This window comes from Carcharhinus amblyrhynchos, chromosome 27, assembly GCF_965287045.1.
Source record: "Carcharhinus amblyrhynchos chromosome 27, sCarAmb.v2.hapA, whole genome shotgun sequence".
In the NCBI taxonomy this organism is placed as follows: domain Eukaryota; kingdom Metazoa; phylum Chordata; class Chondrichthyes; order Carcharhiniformes; family Carcharhinidae; genus Carcharhinus; species Carcharhinus amblyrhynchos.
In genome coordinates, this window is record NC_137350.1 from 28,971,899 (window position 1) to 28,993,006 (window position 21,108).

The 21,108-nt window shown below is 44.7% G+C and overlaps 1 protein-coding gene across 1 annotated transcript in view; it reads left to right on the forward strand.

Annotated features, from left to right (window-relative positions):
• znf385c (zinc finger protein 385C) overlaps positions 1-21,108 on the forward strand; it is a 335,644-nt gene that overhangs the window by 60,366 nt on the left and 254,170 nt on the right. The gene's annotated exons all lie outside the window — the stretch shown is intronic.

Consider the following 21,108-nt stretch of genomic DNA (forward strand, 5'->3'; position numbering starts at 1 on the left):
TGAATTGAACAATAATGTTCTGTGAAGCTTGATATTACGTATGTTCATGCCTATTAAACAGGGAATGACTGCAACTCTGCAGGCGACTGGATCGGGGTGGGGGAGGGGGAAGGTAGGCTTGCTGTGCATTGTGATCATTAAGGGAGGGCATGATCAGTCTGGGCAGCGTTGGGGCTGAATTTTGGGTTGTGTGGGTCTCGCAATTGACCGCAGGCCCCCGTGATTGTGGGGGTTGGAGGAGTTTGTTGAGGCCCCTGCAGCAGCAGAGGCCTGACAATTCTCTCTGTCGGACCTCTGCTGTTGTTGTTGCGCATGTGCAGAATCAGAAGCCTACATAAACGCAACAGTTCCCTCTGCAATTGCTATTGCGGGTGTGCAGACACCAAGATCTGCACATACGCAATAGTTCCCTCTACAGGCCAGCTGATGGATTAAGCCCAGCCTACCGCTTGCTGTAGCTAGAAACAGTCTAGCTAATCTTTCCATGCTTTACGCACAGAGGATTGGGTGTGAAATCCCGTCCAAAAACAGATCTGCAACTTTTCCATTTTTATGCTAACTGGACACATAGAATCATCCTCATAAAACTCCGTCCATTGTCTCACAGTCTGGCCATGCCCTAATGACAGACAAATAAGTATTCCAAACTGAAAAATGTTAATTTCATATTTCCTGAGACCATTGGAAGGCATTTCCTAAATGAATCGGTCTTTTGAAAGAAAGTAATTGTTTTAACTCATCAAGTTGAATGTAGGATGTGGCTCATCAATCTTAAGAGCAACAATTTATTTAGTGAAGAAATATCAATTCATAGAATCTCTATAGCGCAGAAAGAAGCCCTTTGGCTCATTGAGTCTGCACCAACTCTCTGGTAGCTTACCCAGGCCCTCTCCCCCACTCTATCCCTGTAACCCCACACATTTACTGTTGCTAATCCCCCTAACCTACACATCTTGGAACACTAAGGAGCAATATAACATGGTCACTCCAACTAACCCGCACCTCTTTGGACTGTGGGAGGAAATTGGAGCACCTGGAGGAAACCCACACAGACACAGGATAAACATGCAAGCTCCACACAGTCACCCAAGGCTGGAATTGAATCCAGGTCCCTGGCGCTGTGAAGCAGCAGTGCTAACCACTGTGCCAGCATGTTGCCCTACAATTGTGAGGAGTCACATGATAGGGCAGCTATGTTTGTGCCTTTTAATCCTCAAATACTGTCAGCAGAAAAGCAGACAGGGAAAAATTCAGCAACATCACTGGATTAAAGATCCACAGACTCTAACACCATAAGACCTCCAAGTCTATTCCATTTCTGGATCCACCAAAACATCAAACCGACTGAGTAACGAGACTACACAAAACTGATTGTGTGACCGACAGAATGTTCATCACTTCAGAAATATCTTGCAAATAACTTTGGCACATGTTTTTCGCTGTTGAATTTACCTAAACTACAATTCACTGTGTGAGAAGGACCTTCCATCACGCCTGAAATGTACTTTCTCTAAAACAAGACAGCCATGTGAATTATGAACTGTTCGTTTTTTTAATAACTCCCAAAAGTAAACCACTGATTAAATGTTGAATATAATTTATAATGGTAAATATTTCTCTAGCAATTCGCACCTGTAATTTTTAAAATACTGTATCTTTTTTAAGTACATTCATGGGATGTGGGCATCGCTGGCTGGGCCAGCATTCACTGCCCATCCCTAATTACCCTTGAGAAGGCGGTGGTGAGCTGCCTTCTTGAACCACTGCAGTCCATGTGGCGTAGGTGCACCCAAGAGTGCTGTTAGGTAGGAAGTTCCAGGATTTTGAACCAGTGGCAATGAATGAATGAATGGCAAGATATAGGATGGTGAGTGGTTTTCAGAGGAACCTCCAGGTGGTGGTGTTCCCATGCATCTGCTGCCTTTGTCCTTCTAGATGGTAGTGGCCATGAGTTTGAAAGGTGCTGTCTAAGGAGTTTTGGTGAGCTACTGCAGTGCATCTTGTAGATGGTACACACTGCTGCTGCGGTGGTGGAGGAAGTGAATGCTTGTGGATTTGCTGCCAGTCAAGCAGGCAGCTTTTTCTTGAATGGTGTCCCATTTCTTGAGTGTTGTTGGAGCTCGACGCATCCAGGCAAACGGGAGTTTTCCGTCACCCTCCTGACTTGTGGTGGACAGGCTTTGGGGAGTGAAGAAATGAGTTACTCGCCACTGGGTTCCTAATCTCTGACTCAAATTTGTAGCCACGGTATTCATATAGAATCTATTGAATCCCTACAGTGCAGAAGGAGACTATTCAGCCCTTTGAGCCTGCACCAACAAAAATCCCACCCAAAACCTAGCCCTGTAGCATGTACCCTGTTAAACCCCCCTGACACTAAGGGCAATTTAGCATGACCACTCAACCTAACCCACACATCTTTGGACTTGTCCAGTTCTGTTTATAAAATTATGAGGGGTATAGATAGGGTGAACAGTTGGAAGCTTTTTCCCAGGGCAGAAATAACAATTACAAGGGGACACAAGTTCAAGGTAAGGGGGGAAAGGTTCAGTGGAAATGAGCGGGGGAAGTTTTGGTGTGCACTGCCAAGTGAGGCCGTTGAGGCAGACACGTTAGCGACATTTAAAACTTAGCCGGATAGACACGTGAACAGACAGGGAAATAGAGGGGATTGGTCTAGATAGGACAACACGATCGGTACAAGCTTGGAGGGCCGAAGGGCCTGTTCATCAGCTGCACTGTATTTTGTTCTTTGTTTCTAATCAATGGTAACAGCCAAGACTTTGATAATGGGAGATTCAGAAATGGTAATGCTACTTAAGCTTTTGTCAATGCAGTGTTACATCATGAAACCACCTCAGATCATATCTTAGCAACATAGGAACAGAGTTGGCCATTTAGCCCCTCAAGCCTGTTCCACTGTTCAATGAGACCATGGCTGCTCTGCAACTTAACTCCACCTTTGCCCCACATCTCTGAATATGTTTCATTAACAAAAAATAATAGCATCTGAATACACTGCATTTGGTGAATAATTAGTTAAGTGTATTGATATAGTCCAGTACAAAAATGCCATGGAAGCTCCTATAGGGTTAACACTGAAACTGAGGTACCATCAGCTGTTGTAATAAGCCAGATGCATTCAGTTGCTTCCATCGTTCCATATGGCTATTACTGAATACACTGTGTGCTCAGGATTAATGGGAATTGGAGTCAGTTTTACAATGACTTGTAGTTTCAATAATGGAAAAACTAAACGCCTTCGGACATTGGGTATGATCTGAACAGCTTAGAGGCTTAAAATATCGACAGTAGCTACAGATATTAGTTTCAGGCAACAGCTGAACAGAAAAATTGTGGAATTGGAGTGGGTCCTATCCTGAACAAGCCAGTAATAATGAGTCCCATTAGTTTGTGTACATCTAGGACCAGTGTCTAGCTCAGGCATTCAATTTAGTCTCACTCCAGCTTTCAGAGTTCCAGGAATATGTCCAATGGAATGTTTCTCACAAGGATCCATTTCCTTGGACTAGCCTGGGCACTGATGTAATTGAAAAAAAAAGATCCCCTCTACCTATGATGGTGAAACTGTTAACCAGTCTGGAGTCTCTGATATCCCTGATAGAGGGATTAAGGAAATACATTAACTCTCCCCATTAATGATAATCTTGGATGCTTAAATCCGGATGGTGTGCTCTAAGCAGCACTGAGTCACACTGATAAGAGATAGCTTCGGGGAAAGTGATGTTGAGAAACCAACCAAATAAATAAAAACTGAACACTTAAAGATACATATGTGTATTATTTATAAGACAACTGTTAGCTGAAATTATAGCAAAGGTATCTAGCCAAGCGAACATTATTTAGTGCGTTAGTGATTGGAGGCCAGTGTCCAGTGGTATACTACAGGAATCTGGGCTGGGCCCCCAATATTTGTCAATTATATAAATGACATTGATGACTATGTGGGACGTAGGATTAGTAAATTTGCGGATGACACAAAGATCGAACGCATGTGTAATAGTGAGGCACAGTGTCTTGGGCTACAAGAAGATATAGATGGGATGGTCCAATGGGCAGATAAGTGGCAGATGGAATTTAACCCTGAAAAGTGTGAGGTGATACAGTTTGGAAGGAGTAATTTGACAAAAAAGTACTCAATGAATAGTAGGACACTAGGAAATTCTGTGGAACAAGAGACCTTGGTGTGTTTGTCCACAGATCTCTGAAAACGGAAGGACATATTAGTAGGGTGCTGAAAAGGGCCACTTGCCTTTATCAACTGAGGCATAGATTGCAAAAGCAGGGAAGTCACTTTGGAGTTGTATAGAAGCTTGGTGGGTCCCCAGCTAGAATACTGTGCGCAGTTCTGGCTGCCGCATTATCAGAAGGATGTGATTGCACTGGAGGGGGTGCAGAGGGGAATCACCAGGATGCTTCCTGGGATGGAAAGTTTAAGTTATGGAGAGAGGTTGCGTAGGCTTGGGTTGTTTTCATTGAAGCAGAGAGGACTGAGGAGTGACCTGATCGAGGTGTACCAGATTATGACCTGGACATAGTGGATAAGGAGCAGCTGTTCCTCTTACCTGAAGGCTCAGGCATGAGGGGGCATAGATTCAAGATGAAGGGCAGGAAGTTTTGGGAGAGTGTGAGGAAAAGCTTTTATATCTAAGGGCGGTGACGGTCTGGAATGCACTGCCTGGTGGAGGTGGGTTGCCTCACAACCTTTAAAAAGTATCTGGATGAACACTTGGCACGTCATAACATTCATGTTTACGGGCCAAGTACTGGCAGATGGGATTAGGTTGAAGTTCAGGCGTTTCTAATGTGTCAGTGCAGACTCGATGGGCTGAAGGGCCTCTTCTGCGCTGTATGATTCTATGATTTTACAGGTTGAGGTAAGCTATTGTTTAATCACATGCACTATTACATCACATAGGTTAGAGGTGACATTGTATGAATCGACTTAATGCTGATGATCAGCCATGATCATAATGAATGACGGAACTTGCTTGAATGGCCTGTTCCTGCTTCTAGTTTCTATGTTCCTATGGAGTGAATTTTCCAGCTCCACCTGCCATGGGAATCACAGTGGACCATATAAAGATCCATTGACCTCGAGCGGGATTTTCCGGTTTCGGGGTGAGTGCAGCCAGAAAATTTCGCCCTACATTTCTATGTAACTGTGGTAAACAGCACAGAATGAAAGGCTTGCCTTTAGCACCTTTCTCTACATTAGAACTTAACAGTTCACTTTATAGCCAGTGAAGTACTTTTCAAGTATAGTCAGTGTTGTGATATAGGAAATGCAGTCACCAAGTGGAGTCCCATGAACCACAATTACATAGAAGGCCAGTTAATCTGTGAAGAGGAGTTGATGGAGGGATAAATATTGGCCAGATCGTTGGTAAGAATTTCCCTGCTCTTCAAATCAATTCCCTGGGATTGTTTATATGCACCAGAAAGAGAGAGAAAACAGATGGGGTCTCATTCAAAACATGCAAACTGATTGTAAAATTTGACAGATATAAAACCATTCAGGAACAATATTATAGTAAGAATGTAAGTTATTTGGTAGACCAGTCTAGCAAATACAATCATTTCCGTTCCCTGCACGTTGCTTTATTTTAAACCACACCATGGCATACAGAACACAAAAACACAAGAAATAAAAACAGGCATAGCCACCACACCTTTCAAGCTTGCCCTGCCTTTCAGTACCATTATGGCTGATCTATGCCAGCTCAACTCCTTTTCTGTGCCATTTCCCCATTGCCTTCCATTCCTCGATCTATCAAATATTTACCCATCTCCACTTTAAATACTTCCATTGATCCAGCCTCCACCACACTTTAGGGCAGAGAATTCCAGAGGTTCATCACCCTCTGCAAGAAGAAATTTTTTCTACTGAAGTGGGTCGCTCGCTTTGGGACATTTCCTAACTCAACAGACCCAGTCTCAGTTTAAACGGGCCCCTTCTACCAATTTTCACTATGGGGTAGTGAAGGTGAGATGGACTTGAACCTGAAGCAGATCCTAGATGGCCAGGGGGGTTGAGCGCTGAGGCTGGCTGGTTAGAAGGCCAGCTATGGTTCCCTGGAACTTTGTCCCAGTTATTTTAGAAGCTGTTCTCCCCTCTAGCCCAGACTCTTCATACACCTCATACCATCTCCATGACAACTCATACCCTTCCAAACCAACCCCCATGCCCTCTTTTAGCCCTCTAACATTCCTCTTGCTGCCTTCATACCATTCACTAGTACCCACCATGGGCTAGACATCAGGATCCATGTGAGATGAAAAAAAATCATCTAACCAATCTACTACAGCTCTCACTCAGACACACGTGATGGGCAGTATAGTGGCATAGTGGTTATCACTGGTGCTTCACAGTACCAGGGTCCTAGCTTCAATTTGGGCTTTGAGTGGCTGTGTCTAGTTTGTATATTCTCTCGGTGTCTTCATGGGTTTCCTCTGGGTGCCCTGGTTTCGCCCCACAGTCCCTAGATGTGCAGGTTAGATGGATTGTCCCTTAGTGTTCCAAGACATGTATTTAGTTGGATTAGCCATGGTAAAAGTGCGGGTTTATGAGAAGAAGGCCTGGGTAAGATACTCTGTCAGAGAGTCGGTATGGATTTGATGGGCCAAATGACCCCCTCCTGCACTGTAGGGATTCTATGATTCATGGAGAAAAACAACTTTAGAAAATTCAAAGTCTTTAAATCTCCTCAAGTGATTAATCTCTTATGAAAACAAACACAGGTTATACTTCAAAGACGGCCTTTAATAGCCTCTTTAAACTGTCAATCAAACTGTGAACTCGGAATTCCCAGCCAAAATGGGATCAGTTTGAACTCACCATAAGTTCAAATGCTCGTGCTGAGTTTCAGTTTCCCCTGTATGGTTTACACCCCATCCACTTCCCTCTGCTGGAATAAATTGGATCTCTTGGAAGTGGGGATGGACCTCTGCATCTGGATGCTGCCCCACCATTTTGCAGTCCATGGAGTCTTCCCGGATTCGAGAGAATCTGGCCCATTGCTTCTTTTAAAATCCACTTTCCCTCTGTTAATTTCTATGTAAGCCCATTCAATTATCAGTGCAAACATGGTGATTGCCAATGATTGTGGATACACTCAGTCTGCACTCAGCAGCACATTCGGTTCTGTGTCCAGAGCAAATGGATTTAATTATCACCTTCTTACTCACAAACTCAGAACCTGCTGGAACAGTTACATATATATTATGTCAACTGCCTCATTGTAAATGATTGAACCCTGAATCTACTGCTACATTTTGTCAAATACTGTGTCACATACCCATTCATTTAGTTTTAATTCAGTCATTGGATGTAAGCGTTGCTGGAAAGGCCAGCACTTCTCATCCCGAATTGCCCGATAGAGAAGGTAGCGGTGAGTGGGCTTTTTGAACTGCTACAGCCCATGTAATGCAGGTGTGGGAGAGGAGAGGTGAGCTCAGCAGGAGGTCAGCCAGAAGGCCAGGAAAAGTAGCAGCACCCTCATTGCAGACTGACTGTCTCTGCATATACATGAAATAGTCAGCGCAGACAAAGGGGATATTTCACGATATCTGACAACAAGACACAGCTGAATGTCCTTGCTAACAGCACTGAAACTGTGTTTAAGACATGATTAAATGACTGTTGTCTGAACAGACATTCCATCCATCTACCACTTAAGATTATGGTATTACCGATGGGACGCGATTAAACAGCTATTGTCTCAGGCCTACCTCTTTGTTTCATATGTAAATAATTTACCAGCGGGCATGGCTCAAAACAATTATCTTTACTAGAAGTTATGCCCTCTAAAAAAGCTGACAATTGAGGAGGGCAGACTGAAGAAGCCTTAGGAGTTCTTCAGTTCTCTCCTTATCGATAAGAAGGCAATAAAGGATCCATCACTCATGAACGCTGTGTCTGAATATCTTTTTAGCTCCAGCACAGGTACGGACACAATGTGGATGTGGGAAGGAAGAGAATTCCGGGGCAGGATTTGAGCAGACGCGTGCCCGACCTGACAGCACACGAACCCGCACGAGGGGATGTCGGGCATACATCCTGACGTCATCACACTCGCACACAACATTACAATTGGCAGGTGCATACATGCCAAGAATTGAGTGAGCAATTAAGTCGATTCAGGAATCGGTTGAAAGTGGTTTTACATGGCCTATCCATTTTTAGGGTTCGTGGGAAGGTCAATCAAACAAGCAGCCTTCATGTTTTCGCTACAACCTCGATCCAGGGCAGGATGAAATATAATGTCTGGGGACTGACATATTTTGAGCTTTGCGGTCAGTTGCTTGGGCGTGCTGCACAGTTTGCTGCATTTTTTTCATCGCATTTAATTTGCACCGGTCTGCAGCTCCCCGGGGCAGCGCCACAGCAGCTGTCCGCCTTCAGGGGACTTGTTAAAAGCCCCCACCCACATCCTCACTTTTATCAGCATCCACCTCCCCTCCCCACAACCCCCGGCAGCGCTGAGCCTTTCTCAGCGTGCGTTTTACGCTGGCTGCCCATTAATTGATCAGTGGCTGGCACAGTGATTGGCACTGCTGCCTCACAGCACCAGGGACCCGGGTTCAATTCCATCCTCGGGTGACTGTCTGTGTGGGCTTTGCACATTCGTCCAGTATCTGCGGGGTGTGCTCCAGTTTCCTCCCACAGTCCAAAGATATGTGGGTTAGGTGGATTGGCCATGCTAAATTTCCCCTTCCTTCAGGGAGATTAGCAGGGTAAATATGTGGACTTACGGGAATAGGTCCTGGGTCGGATTGTTGTCAGTGCAGACTCAGTGGGCCGAATGGACTCCTCCTGCATTGTTGGGATTCCATGATTCTGTTCTACAGTGTAAAAATTGTCTTCCAGGGCCAATTGCAGCTGGGAGCATATTTCGTGTCTGCTTCCAGGCTCACTGGTCACATGCCCCTGACAAGCAACAGATTCAGGTCCAGAATAGTAACCTCACGACAGTGAATGACTGGCGATATATTTCCGGGACTTGGAACACTGTGTATGGTTCTGGTCACCCTATTATAGAAAGGATATTATTAAACTAGAAAGAGTGCAGAAAAGATTTACTAGGATGCTACCATGGCTTGATGGTTTGAGTTATAAGGAAAGGCTGGATAGACTGGGACTTTTTTTCTGGATCGTAGAACGCTGAGGGGTGATCTTATGGTGGTCTATAAAATAATGAGGGGGCACAGATCAGCTAGGTAATCAATATTGTTTCCCAAAGGTAGGGGAGTCTAAAACTAAAGGGCATAGGTTTAAGGTGAGAGGGGAGAGATACAAAAGTGTCCAGAGGGGCAATTTTTTCACACAGAGGGTGGTGAGTGTCTGGAACAAGCTGCCAGAGATAGTAATAGAGGTGAGTACAATTTTGTTTTTTAAAAAGCATTTAGACAGTTACGTAGATAAGATGGATACAGAGGTATATGAGCCAAATGCGGGCAATTGGGATTGGCTTAGGGGTTTCAAAAAAAGGAGTGACGTGGCCAAGTTGGGCCAAAGGGCCGGTTTCCATGTGGTAAACCTCTATAATTCAATGACTCTGTATGACCCCAGAGCCACAGCAATGTGGTTGACTGTCAACTGCCCTCCAAGAGCAACTGGAGATGGGCAATAAATGCTGGCCCAGCTAGCGACACCCATGTCCCACGAATGAATAAAAAAAAGAAACTGCACATCTGAAAGAACAGAAAATGCTGGAAATACACTGAAGTCCAACAGCATCACGGAAGAGACATGTACAGACACAGCCTATTGTCAGAACTGAACGGTACGAATGTATTAGCAAATAAAACAAAGAAAGCCTTCCGTTTATTAAAACACATTTTACAACCTCAGGATTCCCAAACTACTTTACAGCCAGTAATACTTTCTGAAGTGTAGTCGTGGGTATAATGTCAGGTTGAGAAAGAAAATACAGATAATTGCTCATGACGTGAATCTCCTGCAGGCTGTTAAAAGATGATTTCACAGAAGAAATGGGAAGATAAACCATGTGAAAGAGGCAAAAAAAAGAGAACGAGAAAGATTCTTTTTTTAAACTGAGAAGGCCATAATTGAATAAATACAGGAATTTCCAGAAACACATCCTCAATAAGTTAACCCCAAAAATGATGAAGGGACTGAGCACAAACTAGGTGATAGCTTCGCCAAACACTTCAATCTGTTCAGGACTCCATGTAGCTCATCTCTTCTTAATTCGTGGGACATGGGTGTCGCTGGCTGGGCCAGCATTTATTGCCCATCCCTAGTTGCCCTTGGAGGGCAGTTGAAAGTCAACCACATTGCTGTGGCTCTGGAATCACATGTAGGCCAGACCAGGTAAGGATGGCAGATTTCCTTCCCTAAAGGACATTAGTGAACAAAGTGGGTTTTCTTGACATTCAACAATGGCTTCGCAGTCATCAGTAGATTCATAATTCCAGATATTTTTTGTTGAATTCAAATTGCATCATCTGCTATGGCAGGATTTGAACCCAGGTCCCCGGACTATCAGTCCAACTGAGTTTATGCTCAGTCTCTGTATCGTTTTTGGGGTTAGCTTATAAGAACATAAGAAATAGGAGCAGGAGTAGGCCATCCAGCCCTTCGAGCCTGCCCCGCCATTCAATAAGATCATGGCAGATCTGTCGTGTCTCAGTTCCACATTCCCGCCCTCTCCCCATAACCCTTAATCCCCTCTCTTATCAAAAACCCATCAACCCGCGTCTTAAAAATATTTAGCGAGGCAGCCTCCACCACCTCAACAGACAGCGAATTCCAGAGATTCACCACCCTTTGAGTGAAGAAGTTCCTCCTCAACTCCGTTCTAAACCGCCCCCCCTTTATCTTGAGGCTGTGCCCCCTAGTCCTACTGTCCTTTCTGAGCGGGAAGAGCCTCTCCACCTCTATCCTATCCATCCCATTCATCATCTTATACGTCTCAATGAGATCTCCCCTCATTCTTCTAAACTCTAACGAGTACAAGCCTAGTTTATTCAGCCTCTCCTCATAGCTCAACCCCCTCAACTCCGGTATCAGCCTAGTAAACCTCCTCTGCACTCCCTCCAAGGCCAAAATATCCTTGCGTAAGTGCGGCGACCAAAACTACACACAGTACTCCAGCTGCGGCCTCACCAATGCCCTATACAGCTGCAGCAAGACCTCCCTACTTTTATATTCAATCCCCCTCGCTATGAAGGCCAGCATCCCATTAGCCTTCCTGACCACCTGCTGCACCTGCAGGTTGAGGACATGTTTCTAGAAATTCCTGTATTTATTCATTGCGGCCTTTTCAGTTTTAAAAAAAAACTTTCTCATTCTCTAACTTCCTTTTTTGTGCCTCTTTCACATGGTTTATCTTCCCGTTTCTGGATTAATAGTCCAGTGATAATAGCACTAGGTCTTATGTTGGCAACAAGGATCCATCGCCAGGACTGAAAGCAAGGAAGGACCCCACCTGGGTGAGCACTGGAACTCGGGGCCACATCCGCCATCGCCTCCCTTGAACATCTATTGAACTCATACTGTCTTTTCCACTCTGATTCCTCTTTTGGGCTCTAATTGTTCCACGACAACTGATAATAAGCTTCAGGAACGTTGCTCAGATTTTGTTGTGAAGATATTGATGAGGCTATCAGGGTTCAAAGGTAAATCAGAAAGTAACCTCTGGTGGCCACACATGTGCAGTTAAATGAGGAAGACAGTAAGTTGTTAAGTCCAGAGCTCTGATTCCTATCTTCCTCCAGAACAGCATGATGATACGGGGTTAGTATTGCTGCTTCACAGCGCCAGAGACCCAGGTTCAACTGTCTGTGTGGAGTTTGCACATGCTCCCCGTGTCTGTGTGGGTTTCCTCTGGTTGCTCCAGTTTCCTCCAACATTCCAACGATGTGCAGGTTAGGTGGATTAGCCATGGGGAATTATCCCTCAGTGTCTGGGCATTCAACTGGGTAAACAGGTGGGGTTATACGGATAGGCCTGGGTGGGATTGTTGTCGATGCAGGCTCGATGGGCCAAATGGCCTCCTTCCACACTGTAGTGATTCTAGTCTATGATTCCATGATACACACCAGTACTTTGCCTAGAGACTCACCATTCAAACCCACAGAAGTGTGGGACGTTGCAGTGAGATGGATGTTAGATTGGTGACAAGGATCCATCGCCAGGGCCAAAAGCAAGGGAGGACCCCATTTGGTGGGCACTGGAACTATTTGCCAGCTGCATCTATTTAATATTAAGGAGGGCAGTATTCCCCAAGAGCTGCTGGCCAATCAGAGTACAGGCATCTCAGCAGCGCCACCCCTAGCAGTTGCCATTTCTGGGGTTGCATCTGGAGGAGGTGGACACAGTGGTGACTTTACCACCAGACATGTGAGATCTTGTGGTGCCGGGGCCAATCAGATAGGCTCCAATGACGGATGGGTGGGTTAGTGAGGCCAACTGCACCCTTGTCTTAGGAGGCAACGTTTGTCATCAGGGCTCTTCCATGAGTCGAAGATAGCAAAAGAGGGCCCGCTTCCGTGTTTCTTGTCTCACTGTGTTACACCTTGATTTTGTGAAAGAGGGTTAAACAGATGATTGTTGTAAGATTGTCTCATAAAGTCATTTAGAGGCTTGTATGGGTGAACAATGGCCATTTCATAATAACACATAACGATATGCACAAAAACTGGATACAGTTCTGATAAGTCCAATCTTCACGCCAACTTCTACCAGGCTCTCTGCTACACTCTCCTATTTTGAGGCAGTGGCAGGGTGGTATTGTCATTGGATTAGTAATCCAGAGACGCAGGATACTGCTCTGCGGACTTGGATTCGAAGCCTACCATGACAGATGGTGAAATTTGAATTCAACAGAAATCTGGAATAATGACAATGTCGATTGTCGGAAAAACCCATCTGGTCCACTAATGCCCTTTAGAGAAGGAAATCTGCCGTCCTTACCTAGTCTGGCCTATATGTGACTTCAGACCCACAGTAATGTGTTTGCCTCTTAAATGCCCTCAGGGATGGGCAATAAATGCCCAGCAATGCCCACATGCCATGAACAAATAAAGAAATAAATTTAAAAACTCGCATCATATACTGTTTCCCCAGTTCCACATTAACCCTCACAGTGCCGAACACCTTAATTCAACAGTGATAGTGAACCAGTAGCCCACCTCATGGCCCTGCAGGTTTTTACCTCCGTGGCTTTCACTATGATACCAAGTTGAAATCTAACCCACTGTATCATTTCAGTGTTTTTTCTCTTTGAATTTCCATCTTAAATCTGAAGGGCTCTTGTTTTCTTACCTCTTTCTAAGTTGCCCCAATTTCCTGTCTCTTTTCATGGTTAGGTTGATTGGCCATGCTAAATTGGTCCTTAGTGTCAGGGGGATTTACAGGGTAAATATGTGGAGTTACAGGAGTAGGGCCTGAATGGGATTACGATCGGTGCAGACTCGATGGGCTGAATGGTCTCCTTCTGCACCATAGGAATTCTATGATTCTATGATCCCACGCCTTTCCCATTCTCTGACTAGACGTTATCTTTTACATTGTTCATTCCTTTCTGCTGGGGATAGCTTCAGCCCGTCAGCATTCTCTCTGTGATTATAATATCCGCTCCTTATTTCCTCTCCTTTTTTTTGTGTAGTTTTGACCACAATGCTTGTTAATATTGAAGTTGACGAGGGTTTTATTTAAACAATCAGCCTGTGTTTTTCTCTTCCAAGGTGACAAATGAGCAGCTGCATTTCCAGCAATTTTCCCATTTTTGTCCGACTTGACTTAAATGTCTTGGAATCACAAAAGGAGGCAGATTTTGGCCAGCAAGTGCAAGCTGAATTGCAAATCCATATTGTAAAACTGAAAGGACATTTTGCTCACCCAAAATGGCATCAGGTCTTCTCATTTTAATCATCTGGTGGCCAGACACTATAATGGCTTTTCAGTCAATTAAAGGTGACAAACTAGCTCTGCAAAGATCGTCCCACTGCCAGAGACATTGCCAAGGGGCCAGTTACTGAAATGTTGTCCAGCTCTCAGGGAAGTATCATCATCTAATCCCTCCAGTGCAGAAGGAGGCCATTCGGCCCATTGAGTCTGCACCAACAACAATCCCAACCAGGCCCTAATACACAACCCCAGACATTTACACCACTAATCCTTCCGACCTACGCATCCCGGGACACTAACAGACAATTAAGCATGGCCAATGGGGAGGAAACCGGAGCACCCAGAGGTAACCCACGCAGACACCCATGGAGAACACGAAAACCCCACACTGATAGTGGCCCAAGGTAGGGATCGAACCTAGGTCCCTGAAGCTATGAAGCAGCAGTGCTAACACTGTACCACCTTGCCGCCCCAAGTAAACACGAAATAAATGCAGGTCGGACATTGCTGAGGAGCAGAGATGATATCCCCGTTGAAATAGAGGATTTCAACAGGGGTATCATTGAAATTCTCTAGTGGTATTATCGCTAGACTATTAATCCGGAAACTCAGCGAATGTTCTGGGGACCCGGGTTCGAATTCGACCACGACATGTGGCGGAATTTGAATTCAATTAAAAAAATCTGGAATTAAGAATCTACTGATGACCGGTAGAAAAACCCATCCAGTTCACAGATGTCCTTTAGGATAGGAAATCAGCCATCCTTACCTAGTCTGGCCTACATGTGACTCCAGAGCCACAGCAATGTGGTTGACTCTCAACTGCCCTCTGAAATGGCCGAGCAAACCAAGGGCAATTAGGGAGGGGCAATAAATGCTGGCCCAGCCACATACCACAAAGGAAAAAACTCCTCTGCTGCAGCTATCATTCAAAGCCTGCAGTTAAATTATTGCATTTAAGTAAAGTTTCTTTCTGTAGTCAAATACAGACAAATGCGTATTATATCTGAGGAGAAAAGATTAAACTCGGTGAAAGTGAGCAATGAGCCATAATTTAGTCTTAACAAATGAAACAAGCTCTCTGTGAAGGACCTTCCCTCAGGCAAGGGTTAGGGAAGTCACGTACAAATTACCCTGTAATCTCAGGTTGACAAACAAAAAGGTCTTATGTCTGGGAAAAATAAAATAAAGTCCTCAACAACATTAATAAATCATCTTTAAACCTGGAACAAAATGATTGAAAGCAAAACATGAATATCTTTTATTAAAATTGCGATGCTGGGACCAAAGGCCTTCAGGGTGAGTTACTTTTCTACTTCAATTTATTAACATTTAATGTGGACAATGACAGCCTGAGGGTGAAATCATTCTGTATCGTTACTTAACAGCTGCCACTCTTCATTTTGGCTTTCTGAGCTCAGATCATGGGGGATTTTTGTCTGTGTTAATAAGAGGCAAACATTCCAGCCTTGTTTTCCAAAAAAGCTAACAGCTCATCTGGTGCTTCACCAAATGATATGTTTGAGCAATGTAATGTGGGTAAAGTATTTCTTCTCATGTTGTTGTTTTGGTCTCTTTTCTCTTGAAAAAAGGTGGGTGGGGTGGTGGGTAGGGGATAGGGCGATGGGAACATAAAATTAGATTCATAGAATAGAATCCCTACACTGCAGAAGGAGGCCATCCCGCCCATCGAACCTGTACTGACAACAATCCCACCCAGGCCCTATATACCCTGCTAATCCTCCCAAACACTAAGGGGCTATTTATTATGGCGAATCCACCTAACCTGCACATCTCTGGCCCTGGAAGAAAAACTGGAACACCCGCAGGAAAGCCACACAGCCTCGGGGAGAACGTGCAAACTCCGCACAGTCACCCAAGCCGGGAATCAAACTCGTGACCCTGGCGCTGAGGGGCAGCCATGCTAACCATTGTGCCACCCAATGATGAAAGGCTTTTATGGAGTGAATACAGAGAGAATGTTTTATCTTGCGCAAAGAGTGTCGCAAGAGGCCGTCAATATACTCTGGTCTCCAAGAAATCCAATAAGGAAGTTAGAAGAAACCTCTTTATCCAGAGAGTGGCAAGAATGTGGAACTTACTATCACAGGGAGTGGTTGAAGCAAGTAGTATAGATGCATTTCAGGGGAAGTGAGGCAATATATGAGGGGGAAGGGAATAGGGAAGTACAATGATAGACTTAGGTGTGGAAAGCAGGAATGGACAATAAACTGGATTAGAGCAAGGCCTGGCCGGACCACATGACTTGTTTCTGTGCCGTCTATCCCTGTGGATCCAACCAGTGTGCTGCGGCGCTGTGATGTGCCATAAAGGTCCCCTAAATGTGCATGAAAAGAGATTCAAAACGATTAAGAATTCATGTACTCAAACAAAAAGTAACCTTCATCTTCGGCTCTGTGGTTGGTATCTCCCAGATCCTTTGAGATCTTTGGGGCGGCACAGTGGCACAGTGGTTAGCACTGCTGCCTCAGAGCTCCAGGGGCCTGGGTTCAATTCCCGGCATGGGTCACTGTCTGTGTGGAGCTTTCACATTCTCCCCCGAGTCTGTGTGGATTTCCTCCAGGTGCTCCAGTTTCCTCCCACAGCTCAAAGATGTGTGGATTAGGCCCTGTTAAAGTGCCCCTTAGTTTCCTGGGATTTGTAGGTTAGAGAGATTAGTGGGGTAAATATGTGAGTTACGGGGTTAGGACCTAGGTGGGATTGTGGTCGGTGCAGACTTGATGGCCAAATGGCCTCCTTCAACACTGTAAAGTGTCTAGTTCTGGTCACCCTATTATAGAAAGGATATTATGAAACTAGAAAGAGTGCAGAAAAGATTTACTAGGATGCTACCGGGACATGATGCTTTCAGTTATAAGGAGAGGCTGGATAAACTGGGACTTTTCTCTCCAGAGCATAGAAGACTGAAGGGTGATCTTATAGAGGTCTATAAAATAATGAGGGGCATAGATCAGCTAGATAGTCAATATCTTTTCCCAAAGGCAGGGGAGTCTAAAACTAGAGGGCATAGGTTTAAGGTGAGATGGGAGAGATACAAAAGTGTTCAGAGGGGCAATTTTTTCACACAGAGGGTGGTGAGTGTCTGGAACGAGCTGCCAGAGATAATAGTAGAGAGGGGTAGAATGTTTTTTAAAATGCGTTTAGACAGTTACATGGGTAAGATGGGTATAGATGGATATGGGCCAAATGCAAGCAATTGAGACTAGCTTAGGGGTTTAAAAAAGGTGTGGCATAGACAAGTTGAACCGAAGGGCCTGTTTCCATACTGCAAACCTCAATGATTCTATGACTCTATGACCCAATGAGCCTCTGGCCTCCCGTGTCTGGTGGGAAAGAGCCTCATCTGCACAGTTTTGATTTTTTACATTAGTCAGGTCCATGTGCTTTGACCAAAGAGACTTGGAGCTGAAGACAAAGGTCCCCGTGCGCCTACACAAGAACTCAAAAAGGGCACAAAAATCCCTGGAGAAGCGAGAGAGACAGAGGGTAAAAATAACAGGCAAGAGGATAGGGGGAAGTTAAAACTGAAGTTCCCAGTAAGAGGAAGATAGGAGGTGTGACTCATCTTTTTTATACTATAGATGTGTGCAATGACATATTAAAGGTTGGGAACCAATGGTCCATCCTATGCAACATATGTAAATCACTACACCAGGCTAAAGTCCAACAGGTTTATTTGGAATCACAAGCTTTCAGAGTGCTGCTCCTTCATCAGATGAGCAAAGAAGCAGCACTCCAAAAGCTTGTGATTCCAAATAAACCTGTTGGATGTTAACCTGGTGTTATGAGACTTCTTACTGTGTCCACCCCAGTCCAACGCCAGCATCTTCACCTCATATTCATTTACATATAAGGTTGGAAGATCCAAATTCCGAAATCCATTCCCACATTATCCTCTGACCTCGGGCAGTAGAATTCTCTGCATGCTTGAATGCACATATTTGTTAGAGCTTTGGTGACTGGCTTCTAATTGCCTGGTAAATTTTAATGGTAGCGAAGACCAAATTGAAATGTTTTCAGCATTAGCTTCATGGGAAATGTGATGCTATCACATCTGCCGATGTGATGTCTAAATCACACCCCTTCCCTTTGTGTTCCCCAATTAACTTTACAACATTACATCACATTTCAACATAAATTATCTCACTGACCCAAAATATATTGGCAGTTTAGCAACACTACTGTGTACTGTTTGGTTGATGTTACCGATTGATGTCCTGTAGTCTGCTTCCACGTCGCCTGATCTAATTCAATCCAATAGTGAACAGTCACAGACAGATTAAGAGTCTCCAAACCTTAGAAGCTCATTCAGCGGATGCAAGATGCCTTACTCTGCCTTTTCTTTTAGATAGTTTGTATTAGCATTCTCTCCATTTCATAGAATCAACTGTGCAGAAGGAGGCCATTCAGCCTACCGAGCCCGCATCGACAACAGTCCCATCTCCGTAACCCATATATTTATCCTCTTAATCCCCCTGACACGAAGGGGCAATTCAGTATGGCCAATCCACGTAATTTGATTTTCATAAATGAACTCATATTCCCTAACAGCCTAAGTCTGCAATTGTAGTGGTTGACATTCAGGGGTAAAAATATTCCTGTGTTGCTTGATTGTGCACTGGGACTGTGTAAGATGTCTGCTATACACCTGATTCCTTGGAGAGGCTGAAAAATATCCCATTATCATAATATATAGATCAGGCTACCATTAGAAATGAAACTTATTACAAGAATCAAACACACACATAAGCAAAATACAGCAGAAGCTAAAATGTAATAGAGGACTTAACTTGATTTTCAGAAGCATATGATGGAAGATATTTGAGGCTGAATTTTCTTTAGCCTATGGAGATCACAGAAGGTCGTAGAAACCCTACAGTGCAGGAGGAGTCTAATCGGCCCATTGAGTCTGCTCTGACAACAATCCCACGCCAGTCCCCATCGTGACAACTCCACACATTTACCCCACTAATCTACACATCCCGGGACACAAAGGGGCAAATTAGCATGGCCAATGCACCCACCCACACATCTTTGGGCTGTGGGAGGAAACCGGAGCACCCGAAGGTAACCCATGCAGATACGGGGAGAACGTGCAGACTCCACACAGACAGTGACCCAAGCCAGGAGTCGAACCTGGATTCCTGGCGCTGTGAGGCAGCAGTGCTAACCACTGTGCCACTGTGCTGTGAGATATGTTGGGAAGGTGGAGGACTGCTAATGTATAGAGAAGACATTGGGAGTGAATCTTCAGCAGTGCGATTGTCCATCTGGTGGCCAATTGAATAACTTAAGCACCCAGCTGAGGGCCACTTTGTGGCTTTGCCCCTCTGCGGCTTGGGGCTGCCACTGTAAGTGTCTCTTCCTCTCCCACAATCCGCAGCCCCCCCCCAACCCAGCGTTCACCCCCAATGCCTGATTGCCAAAGCCTTCCTGGCCACGACTTTCTGAAAGAAGCTTATTTCGTCTAATTTGGCATTGAGATGCCCTCTTCCTTGCCCTGAAGTCTCAGTGACCTCTATGGTTAATATCAGTGACTATGGCTAGTATCAGTGGCTACGACTAGTAGCGCTGCTGTCGAGCCACTGGTCCTCTGATTGTGCTGGGAGCTCTGGAAAGGAGGCCACCAATTGGATGACTATCGCAGTGATGGCTTGTTACTTAGCCACCAATGCCAAGAGGCCAACCTTCCCCCTCCACCACCCCCTGCCCCCCCGCCTCCCCTCCCACTCCACCTCCCCCACACCTCCCTCAGACCCTCAAACCCGGCTGGCCACCAGCACAGAGTCTGCTCCCACTTTCAATTCCGGAGGGCAGGACTCCTCAACTTTTGTCAAAACTCACCCCTCAATTATTCTTTCTGTGGAGCGTGCCTTTGCCCCTTAATTTCTAGCTCTCAGACACTGATGCAGAGATGAGTAGTTGAAGCAAATGAACATAACACATGGCCTACAATCTCATCTCTTAGTCAAACCAGGCCGATGTCAGAGTGAACCTGGCATGATTTGAAGAGCCACAGTTGAGGCTTTGCTTTCCCAATGACCGTTTTGACAAAGGCATAATCATCTTTCTCCAGCCTGACTGATTAGTAAATCAGAACACCAGACCTCTGTCCTGCAGAATAAATCTGACTTTCTGTTATTCGACCATTGAACATAACAGCTGTGTCTGCAAGCTTGCACTCTTTGATGCTTCACTGATTGAAACCACAAGCAAAATATTAGTTGTCCTTCAGAAGGTCCATAATCTGGCTAGCTAATGAATAATGCGAAGAGGTGTATTTGAACTATTTCTCATTGTTCCAAGTAATACAAACAAAAAGTGTTAGAAATAGGCAAAGGTTCAGTTGAAATCTGGAAAAAACAGACAGGTCAATGTTTTGGATAGATCTTAGCAGCAGAATGCCAATTAGTTCTGATCAAGGGTCCAGTTAAAAACGTTAGCCCATTTTTATTTTCAATGCTGGCCAACAATCGTTTTCTGTTCTATTTCAGATTGCCAGCATTAGCAGTTTTTCATTTCACATCCAATGTTTATCTGATCTCTTCATTAATGGGGACAGTTTTGTAGAATTTCACAAATCTTTGACTTCCTGGTGGGATAGTTGCAGTATTAGCATTTTATAATCAGTCCAAAAAAAAATCTTGTCGTGTTCCTTCAAGTTTACACTTTAGATGCAGACGGGGTGCAAGGAAGAACAATGAGTGGTAATGACCTAGAACTTGCTGCCTATGTGGCTTGTGCAAACGATCAATGATTTTAAAAAGCGATGGAGTGGGAAATAGAAGAAATTGGTTTTGTAGGGCTGGGGGATAGACAGGGAAATGAAACTGACTGGATTGCTCTAAAGTTTAAAGTTTATTTATTAATGTCACAAGTAGGTTTACATTAACACTGCAGTGAAGTTACTGTGAAAACCCCTGGTTGCCACACTCCGGTGCCTGTTCGGGTACACTAAAGGAGAATTTAACTTAGCCAATACACCTAACCAGCACGTCTTTCGGACTGTGGGAGAAAACCGGAGGAAACCCATGCAGACATGGGGAGAACATGCAGACTCCACACAGATAGTGATCCAAGCCAGGAATCAAACCTGAGTCCCTAACGTTGCGAGGTAGCAGTGCTAACCTCTTTGCCACCCGCAGTACGGTATAAAAAGCTAGCATAGAATAGGTGGGCCAAACAGCCTC